Consider the following 13494-nt stretch of genomic DNA (forward strand, 5'->3'; position numbering starts at 1 on the left):
GTCAGAGTATTGTCAGTTGTGGGGGGTGAGCCCCTCATGCATGTTGAAATTGGTGGTTAAACCCTAAAATAATCCCGCATATATATGTGAGCAAGAAGAATTATGTTTTTGTTTCACTTCCTCGTCTACCCTGATTACTCAGAAGGTTTATTGAAACCTGGGTTATAAATATTCTCCGTTCTTAGCTTTTGCCATCAGCAGAGAAGTGATTCATAACATGAAGTCTGAACACCAAAATGTCCTGCGTTGTTCCAACTTAATTAAAGTTGATTTCCTGCTTTAAGACAGACCCACATTTTGGATTTTATACTCCCCCTGATTAAAAAGGGAACCTAGATATTTGTTCTTCGGAGAAAAAACATTTTTGTTTTCTTAATTTCGTGGCCCTTGCTCACTGCCTGACCTTGGGCAAAATCCTTAACCTCTCTGTGTCTTATTTTCAATAACTATGAACTGAGGATGATAATTATAGTATATTCCTCATGGGGCTGTTATGTGAATTAAATAAAATAATCCCCAAAAGAAAATGCTTCGCACAGTTTGTGGAATATAATAGGCTGTAAATATTAGTAACTATTAATATTTTCATTCAACGCATTACATGATGTACTTTTTAATGAACTTCAGAATTTCTACTGTCCTTAGAACCATGTATAGACATTTATCGCCAGAGAGCTGCGTCTTTTTTTGTCTTACAGCCTGTGGGTTACATAAGGGACCAGCTCCACTGCTCATTAGGGTCAATTTGAGGATCTTCTCATAAACGTATTTGTATTATTCAAGATACACTAGGTTATTTAGCAATCACGAACGACCCTAAATTTTCGGTTGTGGAACACAGAGAAACGTTTATTGTTGCTGCCACAGAGTCTGTTCTGTGGGTCAGAAAACCCTCTGATGTGACTACATATTGAGCCCATTGTTCTAGGTCGCTTTTGCTCTGTGACACCATTAATTACCAGGTGTTCCCTGGTCATTCTGGCAAGATAAGAGAGAAGATGGAGAATCACGAGCCATCTTGGAAATTCTCCCAACTGTGACGAAAGTGCTTCTGTGTATTTGTGTCACTGGGGCCACTGCCAGCCTCTGGGTTTCATGTTCCCCCTTCCCTGGTGGACCTGGGCTGTCTCGCTCATGGCAGCAGAGACATCTTTGGTAAATGATGGTGTCTACGCAGTGCTGAAAATTTCGTGTTTCTTTATATTCTGTCTCCACACATTCTTCTTTCTTAACCATCGGCTTAATTAGTAGCATCTTTCTCTGTGTATGATTTATAAGTCATCCTAAATCTTTTCAGGATGAGGTGGTATAAAGTGAAAATGTCTTGAGTAGACTTTTATCTTTTCACCGCTGCACTTGTACAGTGCCTCTCGAATAATACATTTGTTAAATCTATTAATGGATAAATATTAAATGAACCACATATCCATGTATGTAACTATAATTCTGACATAATCAGGGAGTGAGATTTGAACTGGATTTAGTATTTATCATATATTTTGCTGTTTTCTTCATATTATTGTTTCCTTGTGACCAACATCGTATTTTATACGAATGGCAATGTTTAAAGGGTTTTGTTCATTGTCAGGGATTTATTTTAAGTCAATCCTTTGACCTACACAAGGATTAGGCCACCTTAATATACTGAGTAAATTAACCTTTAAATTAGAAAAAGGAAGAAATACATCATAGTGTTAAGAAATGACGAATAATGATTGAATTCCTGATATATAAAATGTTCTAGCTTTTTATTAATTGTATTACTTTGAGCAAGAGAAAACTGAAGCATAAATAGAAATCACTAATAGCGAATCATAAAGGTTTGGTTTGTGAGCCTATCTGACCAATTGATTGATAAATTGATTGAACAAATCAGTATAACAAAAATTAAAATATTTTTGCTATGTCAGTTGGGGGCACTCTAAACTCCGATGAAATTTTATTTCTATGTTTGGGCGACACCCAGGAGAGTAGGCGTCATCTATGAGGACTAAACATTTTTGGTGTCTAAAGAGATTAAAGCAGACAATGGTTAGATTTTGTTGTAAATACAAATGTTTGAACAGTTATAAAAAAGATTTAATTGTAAATACATAGAGAATGCAAGTGTATCTTAGGGTATAACATTTGCTTATTTACTTACCCCTTTTCCATCCTGCGGATGAAATGCTTGTCAAGGAGGAGATCTAAGCTGATTGCAAAGAAATATTAAACGCAACCGTGCTAGCCATGTCAAGCCCCATAGCACAACATCTGTATCATAAATCACACTCTGTCAGGCAGCTACAGGAGGGGCAGGGAGTTAAGACAAAGTGATGGATTTGATCTTTTCTGCCTTTGATTTATTAATAACTGGTTGGACTATGGGAAAGCTTGAAAGACTCACATCAAGGGTGGCAACTCATTTGCAAAAAGCTTTGTTTTCTTTTTTATATGAATGTCAATAATATTTGACACTCCAGTCTGAAATAGGCTTGAACTACTTTTTGATTTCCCAGGCCAGCTATTAATAATCCTCCTTTTATCTAGGGAAAAAATCACTTTTGATCTTTCTGCAAATTGACGTTGTCAATGTTACTTTATTTCTGCTAATTCCTAAGATTGCCTTTTATTTCTAACAAAGCATTCACAGATTGCTGTGATAGATTTTTCTTCATTCAAATCTTATAAACCCCAGTTGAATTATCGAAAGGATCTTGTAAGTCATTCTGTTAGGTTTTTAAAAACAACAGTAGCATTAGCATGCATACGAAGTTGATTTTCACATGTTTTTTTTTTTAACGGCGTTTCAACTATATTTAACAGGATTTTGAGAGAGTCTTAGACAGTTCTTAGAACATCTGTTGTTTTACTTAGATTTATTAGTTCATTACACGAACCTGTACTGAGAGGGTCCTACGCGCCAGGCTGTGTGTGAGACTCGGGTGGACAGTGGTGGGACCCAGTGGCAACATGTCAGGTTCTGCCTGTTCTCCTGGACGTTGTAGTCTGGCTGTGAGCTGGGAAGGAAAGGCGATGGAGCAGGTGGTTCTGCGTAAACTGTCCCGGGGGACACTTCTTCAGGAGGTGGAACTTGGGCTTCCGTCGGAACACCAGGAGGACGTAGGGGTGCCTTAGCGGATGAGGTGCCTTCCTGGCTGGGAGACAGGCTGGAAAGGGCACAGTGAGCGGGCTCTGGAAACTGCAGGTGTTTGAGAGTGGCTGGATGCAGAGCGCCAGGAGACGCTTCGTCATCTCCAGGAACTCTCAGTCTCTCCCAAGAAAAGGTGCAAACAAAACACTACAGGACAGGGGCGCCTGGGTGGCGCAGTCGGTTAAGCGTCCGACTTCAGCCAGGCCACGATCTCGCGGTCTGTGAGTTCGAGCCCCGCATCGGGCTCTGAGCTGATGGCTCGGAGCCTGGAGCCTGTTTCCGATTCTGTGTCTCCCTCTCTCTCTGCCCCTCCCCCGTTCATGCTCTGTCTCTCTCTGTCCCAAAAATAAATAAAAACGTTGAAAAAAAAAAATTAAAAAAAAAAAAACACTACAGGACATCGAAGAGGTTTAGGAGAGACGGTGACGGTGTGAGATTTACGATCTGAAAAGCTTGTGGTTTCTGCAGTGTTTGATCTCACCGGAGGGAAGGATGTGGGGAAACTGCTTGGGGGTTTCACTGCGGTGATTCGGCTGAGGCAGCAGCAGTTTGTACCCTACTCACACCGATCCTGTCCCCAAATGAAAAGCTAGTAGTTGATTCAAAGGGACTTACTGCGGTCACTTTAATCTTGACAGTAACACTAAAAATTTCCCCCGGTTACTTCTTGTGCCCATGGCAAGTGACCCTCACACCGTCCACGCCCTGGCCCTCTGTGCTTTTCAGACCAGAAGCACGCTCTGCGGCCTCCACGGCTGGCAGTGTTCCTTCTGCCGGCACATTCTGTGATTCTTGTGAAATTCCAGGCCCCATGTGCATTTGCAGTCCGCGCTCTATGCAGAGCGACCGTGTGTCTCTACTCTCATTTAAGCAGAGGATTACAAGTAAGGGAGAGTCCTTTTTCCCAACAAATACGCAGCTTCATTTCTTACTTTCTTGTGGCCAAAAATCATACTGAAATTTGTAAAATTATTTCTGACTATGTAAAACCCTTTTTCCCCCCAATATTACTTTTTATGGCATAGTAGTATTGTTAAGGAAGTAGCCAGTTAGTACCAATCAGTTCATGCATGGATCCACTACAGTGGAATTTATAATCTGAGCTCATTTTTCTCCAGTAATAATTTTTATAATAAAATATGCAGTGAGGAAAATGGATTTTCCAAATATATTTCTCCACAATATATCCAGTGGATGAAATACAATAAAAGTGTGTATTTGAACAGGAAATGCATCATTTTCCCCGCTTGCCAAACAGGTTCTGATGATGACATCTCAGTCAAGTTCATACTCAAAGACCTCCTTAGACACACATCCCCAGTCCTATGCCCTTCTTTCGGCCTTCTGTTTTCATTTTGGATCTCTGTGGTGTTCAGTCTCTTGAGTTTCTCTGCTTATTTTGAAACCAGCCATTGTTCTTCACCCTGTGTTTTTCATAATAGCAACTCCCTTTCCTGTGGGAAATTACCTTTTCCTAACATTTGTAGTTCTGGCCGGACCACAACCTATAGCATTTCTCTGCAACACGAGGGTGGTTCTGTGATCCCAGGCAGGTCAGTGATCCGACCAGACGTGTGAGGAGGGAGGTCGGCACTCCCGCCCTCACAACGTGAGAAAGCTCTGTGAACTCTCACCAACTCCTCTTGGATCCATAAGAGAACAGAAGTCACCGAGCAAACTGCTGTCCCCAGAGTATGAGAGATGGGGGCGTGTGAAGAGCCAGAGTCCACTGGAGCCCATACCCTGCATCAGCGCCAGGGCAGAGCTCCTTTGCTGGAATCGGTGAGTCGCGGGGGGCACCAGCTAGACAAGCTTCAGATTCAGCTTACGGCAAGACACATCACGGTGATCCAGTTAAAAGAAAGTTTATGTAAATATATTAATTTCATAAAGATCCAGCTTCGCTGCACAGAAAATTATCAGGTACGAGAAGGATTATATAATAATAAAGGGTTTAATTCTTCAAGAAGACTTAACAACCCTTAACGTATATCTGTCTAACAACAGATCATCCCAATTCATGAGGTTAAAAGTGATAGAAGCACTGAATCCACTACTACGGCTGAAGACCCCACACTCCTCAATCAGAAATGGACAGACCCAGCAGGCAGGAACTCAGAAAGGACACAGCTGGACCGAACAGAAACCAGTCCCGTTCTCTCTTCCTGGAAATTGATTCTGGAGCATAGACATTGGGACTAGAGCGGGAAAACATACATCAGCATCTGGGGATGGGATCCAGGCATTCATACTCGTAAAGATGCCCAGATGATCCCGTTACGAACCTGAGATGCGCCAAGTGATTTTCTTTGAGTTCACCCTGCGTAAGAGACCCAGGGCCACGCTAATTTTTGGCCTCACTTTTCCAACACTTCCTTTAGTTTGCGAGTTTCCTTTCAATAAGTATCCTTTATTCTTTTTAAGTCACATTATTTTATGTTGATTATAATTTTTAAAGTCTTGATAAATGTTGCTGTCTTAAAGTACTTGAAGGACCCGGACATTGTTGAGATAGAACATTTTGTACCATGCACCGTGCCAAGCCTCTTAAACTACATCATCACATTTACTTTTGTCAAACACAGACCACTGGCTACTGTCATTCCATTTCACCTGTGAACACATTGGATGGATCTGTTTGGGAATCCTTGGAAAACTTTATGAGGAAACTGTCTAGGCTCTGACTCTGACAGGTGCAATCTAATGTCTTTGAGACAAGGACAAGAGTGGAGGAGGCATCAGGGTCACATGGCCAGCATCTCACAATAAGTGACACTGCCCTCAGGCTCCGGCCACAGATCTGTGGAGCGCCTCAGGAAGTGACAAAATTGGATCGGATAAGAGAGAGAGGTGGGTCCATGGGAAACAGAGAGAGAGAGAGAGAAAAAAAGGATTCAAAGACAGAGTAAAACAGAAAAAATAGAATTGTGACAATATGAATAATAAATTTCATTGGATATATATTTTTTTCAGTTTTAAAGCCAGAATCTTCCTTGGTGCAACATAAGATGTCCTGAATATGATGAAAGAAGCTGAGTTCATATGGTCGTGCACAACACAGCAAAGAGGGTGTAGATAACTCTTCATGCTGAAATGAAGACAGGGGAAAATTGTGCATGTCCATGGCTCTTGAATGTAGGAGTCAGTTCATGCAGGTTGGGATACTACTCCAAAATTTCCTGATATGATGACGTGTCAGTAGCAGAAGTTATTTCAAAAGAAATCAAGCAGTCATTTTCTCTGATGCATTGTAAGTGTTCAGATCTTCTCATTAACTTTTACTCTAACAATTGGAATATGCAAAATTACAGCTTCTCTGGTTGACTTTGAAAATCACTTCTTTCCGGATGCTCCGGAAAGGCAGACATTTCTCCACTGAGTACATAATGGGATTTGATAAAGTTATCAATATCTGAGGGATTTTACTAAAACCTGAGCTTAAATTTTCTCAATATTACCTATTATGTGAAAACATCTTGGCTGCATATCATCATGGGTGAATCTTGAATGCAGGAATATTCCTCTGTTTACCCATGCTTTCCCCTGCAACTATTCTCTGGTACTTGTTTAAATGCACCTGATAGTATTAATGTTTGCTCACCTTTTACCTTTAGTAAACCACCACTTTGCTGGAAATTGCAGGGTAGAATAGGGTTCCTGCATTCCATCCTTAAATACTGTCATTTCTTTTTGGTAGTCCTGGTAGGCAGGGACCATCCGGAGTTACTATTTCTAATTCTCACTAGGTGCTTTGCACCCCATCAACTGTGTGTTACTGGAGAGTCTTCACTGAAGGTTATTTGCAGGTTGTGTGTCAACTGAAGAGCACACTTACTTGGAAAGCTAATGATGGCACCTCTGTAAAAGGGTTTGTGCAACTGCTTGATGAGGAAAGGGGCGCCATCCAGCAAGCAGATTTTCCCCATGCACAGGTCCCCGGGACTGGTGATCTCTATTCGTACACGTTGCAGGGCTTGAATTTGGCTGCCTGGGGTCACGCCTTAGACTCTTTTGAGAAGTTTATCTGGTAGCCTTAGAAAAAGATGAAAGAAAAGCACCTTTTAAAAATCTGTTTTGTTTTCTAATACCTTTCTAGTCATGTACTCATTCCAGATCCAACGTAACAGCTCTTGATCTTAAGACAAGCTCATGTAGCATTGGTAACAGCTACGTGATTTGTTTCACAAAGTGCTGCCCGATTCCACGCGAGACATTACAAGGTCCTCCTTTTCCTGTGAAGAAGTAGACATTCACTCTTTCTTGCCCAGTGGCATCTGTGTAGGGAGCTGCCGCTTGATGCAAAATCCTTGGGAAGGGCACAGCTGACTCTGGACAGGCCTGGCCCTGCGTGGATCCCTACCAGGAGGGGAATGGGTGAGCCTCCCTGTTCATTTGCAAGTGCACCTCTCTCATGCAGAGGAAAGCCACAAATAATTCTGATAAATTAGAAAGAGAAATGAAAGATGATCTGGTGCATATAACAAAGGAAGCTAACTTGATTTGGAGGGGGTAGAATCATGAAAGATACCCCTAGGGAAGCAATGTTTATAAACAGAAATATACATAGGTTAAAAAAGAACAGTGATGAAATATTTAAAGGTACAGAAGACAAAGGGATATGGCTGGAGACAGAGATAAATAGGCTAAGAAGAGGCTAGAGAGGAAGCCAAGTTTTGTGGATTTCTATTAAATTTGGAATTAGGATCAGTAGAATGTAATGGAGAAGCTTTAAAAGCAAAGGGTCATGACACAGCCATAATTATGTTTGCAGATCATGGCACTGACATTAGTGCGAAGTATGGATTGCTGGGGGCAAAGGTGAAATGGAGCGGCCAGCTGGGAGATCATTTCAGCAGTGTGAGCAGTGAGCGTGGCCTGTGGAGCGGAGGTAAGTGACGAAATGTCGCAAACGGAAGTAAAGGAGGCCAAAGCACCTCCATTTTGATGGCTTTGCTTCATTCGTCAAATGTTTATTTGGTACCTGCTGGATACTCAGTGGTCAAAGGGAACACGGTTGTGTAGAAACTAAGTCCTGGTCTGCGGGGAGCATACACTTTAATGAAAGGGAGACAGTAACCAAATGAACACACACACATAGATGTAGAATGTAATGACAGATGACCGGGGGGGAAGAGTGTTCCAGGCAGAGAGCAAGGCAAACCCAAAGGTCCACGATGGAAAGATGCTCCGTGTGTCCAAGGAGCAGCTGGGGTGGGGTGTGTGTGTGTGTGTGTGTGTGTGTGTGTGTGTGTGTGTGCGCGTGTGTGTGTGTGTGTGTGTGTGTGTGTGTGTGGTTACTGCTCGGTGGATGACTTGGAAGATGGTAAGAGGTGAGGATGAAGAGGCAGCCATGGGCAGGTTATGTGGGACCCTTCAGCCATGGCGAGAAGTCTGAGTGTGACCCCAAGTGATAAGGAAATCCACTGTAGAGATTTGAGAAGGAACGTGATGGTATCCCTCACAGAATCACTCAGAGATATTACTGTAATGTCTGAGCTTTTTGTTGAACAGCTGAGAAAACAGTATTGCCATTTACTCAGGCACAACTGTAGAAGAACAAAGTTTTGTTTGTGGAGGGTGGAAGCTGGGGACTGGATGGCATGATTGGAGACAGCTTACAAGTTAATTTTCTATAGTTTGAGAAGTGCCTGGATAGTATATAAAAAGAGGGAAGGACATGTGTTCATATATTTTGCTCATATTCATTGGCCTCCTCACTTTTGCTGAGTAATATATTGTGATGAGGATTAAAAATCAAGGAAAATGTTGCAAAATTATCCAAGGAGTTAAATTTTGTACGTGCTATATTTAAGGCAATTTCCTATGATGACCTTCACAGAAAAGAAAAGACATTGAGACCAATAAGCATGGCACTCTGTGGCTCCAAGATCATTCAGTCAGGAGAATAGAGTATGTTAGAAATGTCCCTAGGAAGTACGAAGAATGATTCATCTTGCTAAGTAAGGCAGCGGTGCCTTAAGTTCCATTTTGTTTCTGACTAGTGTGCTTTTCTTGCATGTTCTCAAGGAATGTCTTACTGCAATTTCTTTTAAATGTCATTGTCGAGATATTCTCAAATATTCATTCCATTCTGAGTTTTGTTATTTATGAGGTAATTACTAAACTTGGTGTGTGGTTAAATTATCTGTTCATTCTATTAAGAAGCATAATATTAACTACTTATGTTTGATAGAGGATAGATAGATAGATAGATAGATAGATAGATAGTAAACAATAAATAGTAGACAGATAGATAGGAAGAAAGAAAGAAGACAGATGGATAGATGGATAGACAGACAGGTAGTCATAGTTAAGATCTTTTTGAGAAGCTCGCTTTGAGGTGGAATAGGTCATGAAGGACATTTACTATGGCATCATTTTCTTGTTGACCATCAAAAATAAGCAAAAGTATAACCATGAGGTACCTAAATGGAGGAGACTGAGTGCCACAGATATTCCTCCCCACTTGCTCATGGTCAGGGTCTTGGTGGGGGAGACTGCAGTGCCCTCGCAGCTAACAAAGCCTGTGGTTTGTTGGAACTTTCATTGTGTCTTAAAGGGAAGCCTTGACCCCATTTGGAAGTTTGAGTCTCTAAGCCCACAGAGCCTGGAGATGGGAGGAGGCGAGCATGAGCTCCGAAAGTCGGTCATGGGACTTTGATAAGCAGCCCTAATCATGTTTCCATTTTATGGTTTCCAGACTGGTGGCATATTTTTCCTACTTGGGGACATCATCTGAATGTATATGCTTTAAAATGCAAGAAAATCATCTCACCCAGTTTGCCATTCGGGAGGCCATTCCACTTATAGAATCAGGTACACACTTCCACACTCTTTTGCTGCACAATGGATACCTTGGTCTAAAATGGTATTATGGGAGGGGCGCTTGGGCAGCTCATGAGGTTAAACATCCAACTCTTGATGTCAGCTCAGGTCATGATCTCATGGTTCATGGGTTCCAGCCCCACATGGGGCTCTGCACTGACAGCATAGAGCCTGCTTGGGTTATTCTCTCTCTCTCTCCCTCCCCTGAATTATTTTTTATGGCCCATGTAGTACATCAGTCTGCTTATAAATATACCCCATACATCCTTACTTCCCATCTTGCAAGCTCTCTCCTTTAACCCCACAACAAGCCAGAAAGCTCTCTGCCACTCAGCACATGGGTAGATCTCCTCCTCATCTTCTTGATTGAATGGTTTTGGTGCCATTGAGGCTCACACTTGCTTGGTTAGATTTCACCGGGGTCTTCTGGAACCACTTTTGGAAGGGTCTCTAGTGTAGCTGCTGTATATTTTCAGCTTGCAAGCACATTCCGAGTCTGGTTACTTGTGAAATGTGGTCAGCAGAATAATGCCCACCCCCAGTGTTGACTACTTCCTGATCCCTGCGCCTGGTGAGGATGTTACCTTACATGGGAATGTGGAATTAGGGTTGCTACTGGCTGGCCTCAAAACAGGAAGATAATATTGCATGTGCAGGTTCCCGAATATAATTGCAAACATCCTTAGAAGTGGGAGAGGGAGGCAGAGGGGGAGCACCAGAGAGATGGCAGTGAGAGGACGTGGACCCCGCTGATGGTTTGGAAGATGGGGGGGAGGAAGCGATGAGCTGAGAAAGTGGCCAGACTCCAGACACTAGGAAAAGAAAGGAGATGGGTTATACCCTAGGGCCCCTGGAAGCGAACATTGCCCTGCTGACATCTTGACTTTATCCCACTGAGACCGATTTCAGGCTTCTGACCTCCAGAAATGAAAGTCTCTAAGTTTGGTTTAATTTGCTATGACGGCAACCTGAGACTCATATATGAGCCACGGTCGGCTTCCCCATTTTAGTTCAGCCTGCTGCACGGGGTGCTGTGTGGGATTCTAGGTGGCAGGCGAGGGGAGGTGTTAGTGCAATGGTGGTGTATGATGCGTGCTCTTGGCCGCCTCCCTGGCCGGCGTGGGTGAGTGCTCTTCAGGTGTCCACCTGATGATGCTCTGTGACCCGTGCCCCTCTGGTCGGTGTGAACAAACATGCATCCCTTTTCTTGTATGTGGATCTGTGGGGATGAAGTCCCCCAACCTTTATTTCACTTTATTTCACCTTCAGTTTTGAAGTATATTTCCACTGAGTATAGAATTTTATTCTGATAGTGTTTTTCTTTAGCACTTTGAAGATGTTCTATTGCCTTCTTGCCTCCAGAAAAGTGATCCGTATGTATCATTATTTCTTTGTATTTGTGGTTTGGGGAGTCAGAGAAAATCCGGCTCCTAATGGGCAGTTCTGGTCCTGAGGTGACTTTGTGTCTGAGGGTCACTTGGTGCTCCACGTGCTTCATCTCGACTATGGCTCATTAGCATGACAGAAACTATTTTTCAAAAAAAAATGCAGAATTTCCCCTTCAAGATGAATTGTCTTGGTTCCAGACCCCTGGGGGTCTGCGTTGTGATTCATCTATTGGGACTTACCACGAGCTCCACGTGGTGTCATTTTCCAACACTGATACCACTAGTAATCTCGAATATCAGAGGATCTAATGTGTCATAATGACCTTCGTGGTGGGGCTGTTTGTATTGTACCCTGAATGAGGTCCTAGAAACTGTCCAATTCTGAGCCTCACTAGGAACTGACAGCTTCTCATGCTTCACAATATGTGGGTCAGAGCAGTATTCTCAAGAGAGAAATATTCATCTTCCAGAATCCGAGGAGGCCAACCAAGCCTTGTTTGCACTCCCTTTTTGGAGCCTGGAGATGAAAAAGTCAGTTATTTAATACTTTAGAACATTAGATTCCTCAAACTGAACTGACACTGTGGTCCCTAAATCCTCATAGTGATTATCTCTCACCTTCTAGAACACATGTGTTCCTCCAAGGTCTCCAATGTGGTAGACATTAGATCTGGTTAGCACAATGGCATCAATACTGTGAATCAACGATATATCTTTCAAGATGTCCAGCTGGTCCAGATTATTCAGACTTTTGTTATGTCATCAGAGCAGGAGAGGTGATACTTCTCTGGGCCAAGCTTGTGAATTTTTATCATTGTTCCTTCTAAGAGAAAGCAAAATCTTTCTGATTTTCCATTCTAAGGGTGAAAAGAACTCATTTATGAGGTTAATTGCCAGACACCACACACCTGTGGCCAACGTAATCTGCTCTTGCAAATATAGTGGATCACGCAAAGTGACTGCAATCAGAACTTCTACCTCTTCAAGCTCACGCTCAGGTTCCAGATTCTACCTAGTAGTTGTAGGTTCCCAGGAGATAAAAAGGGGGTAACTGGAGATTCTGTGGGGAACTACCACTCCTCCATCTGATAGATCCTTCCGTGTGTTCCTGATTCCTGCTGTTACCCCTGGGTGTACTGGTCCTTATATTTGCTGGTCTGGTGCAGGTGAGGGGAAGGTTCCTGCCCATCCTTCTCCACTGTGACAACTCTTAGTAGGCTGAATGGCTAATGAGGGTCATGGCAACTGCCAAGTGTGTCTGTTACAATCACACATTCAGGGATCTGGGCTCATTGGACCCACAGGGACCAGATCTGGGTCAGGGCTCAATTTGTTATCTGCCACCATAAGTCTTTGGGTTCTAGTGTCATTGTCACCTCAAAGCATTAGTCCAACAGTTTTGAAAATGTGTGTGTGTGTCCTTTCTCTATTAAATATTCATCTGAGTAAATGAACAGCCTGTTTGATGAAGGACTAGGGAGCCATTCTCATGTATGCTTCACAGTGTTCCTTAAAAACGAACTCAGTTCTGGAAACTGGCTCAGGTCTGGAAACTGGGAAAGAGTGTGATTGCTTTCTTTTTACATTGGGGAAATTCCTCTGTCCCTCCTGAGTATCCATGCCCAGCTGACTTTGATTTTGGAGATCAAGCTGTAATCTTGCTGATTGCCTATCTATTTGGTCACTAGAGTTGCCAACTCCTCTCAGTGGTTTCTGTGAGTCTCTTCCAGTCAGGGTCCTTTGGACACTGCTCTAACTTTGCCATACATTATGATAATTGTACCCACCCAGCTCCTGAAGGTTAAGTCCTGTTACATGGCCTCAGTTGTGTGAGGATTTTATCATCCCCGTGGGTACCGATGAGTCTAGTTCTTGCACAGCATCTCCAACCTGTGAGACCCAATTCACAGATAAGATATAGCGCATGACTGAAGAGTGTGTGCCCCAGCATATCCCTCATTGCACTGTAAACAGTGCCTCCTTTGGCCACTCCAGAACTTAATCATCTGATGGGCTTTCCTGGAATTACATTCCTCTCCAATGTGCCCTTTTTCTACCATCTTCTGAGGCCAAGGAGACCCTTCAATCTCAATTGATGGCTAATGAAAGCTATCACCTTTTCTCTGTTCTAGGAGCCATGCTAATGCG

The sequence above is a fragment of the Prionailurus bengalensis genome, chromosome D2 (genome assembly GCF_016509475.1).
Source record: "Prionailurus bengalensis isolate Pbe53 chromosome D2, Fcat_Pben_1.1_paternal_pri, whole genome shotgun sequence".
Taxonomy (NCBI): domain Eukaryota; kingdom Metazoa; phylum Chordata; class Mammalia; order Carnivora; family Felidae; genus Prionailurus; species Prionailurus bengalensis.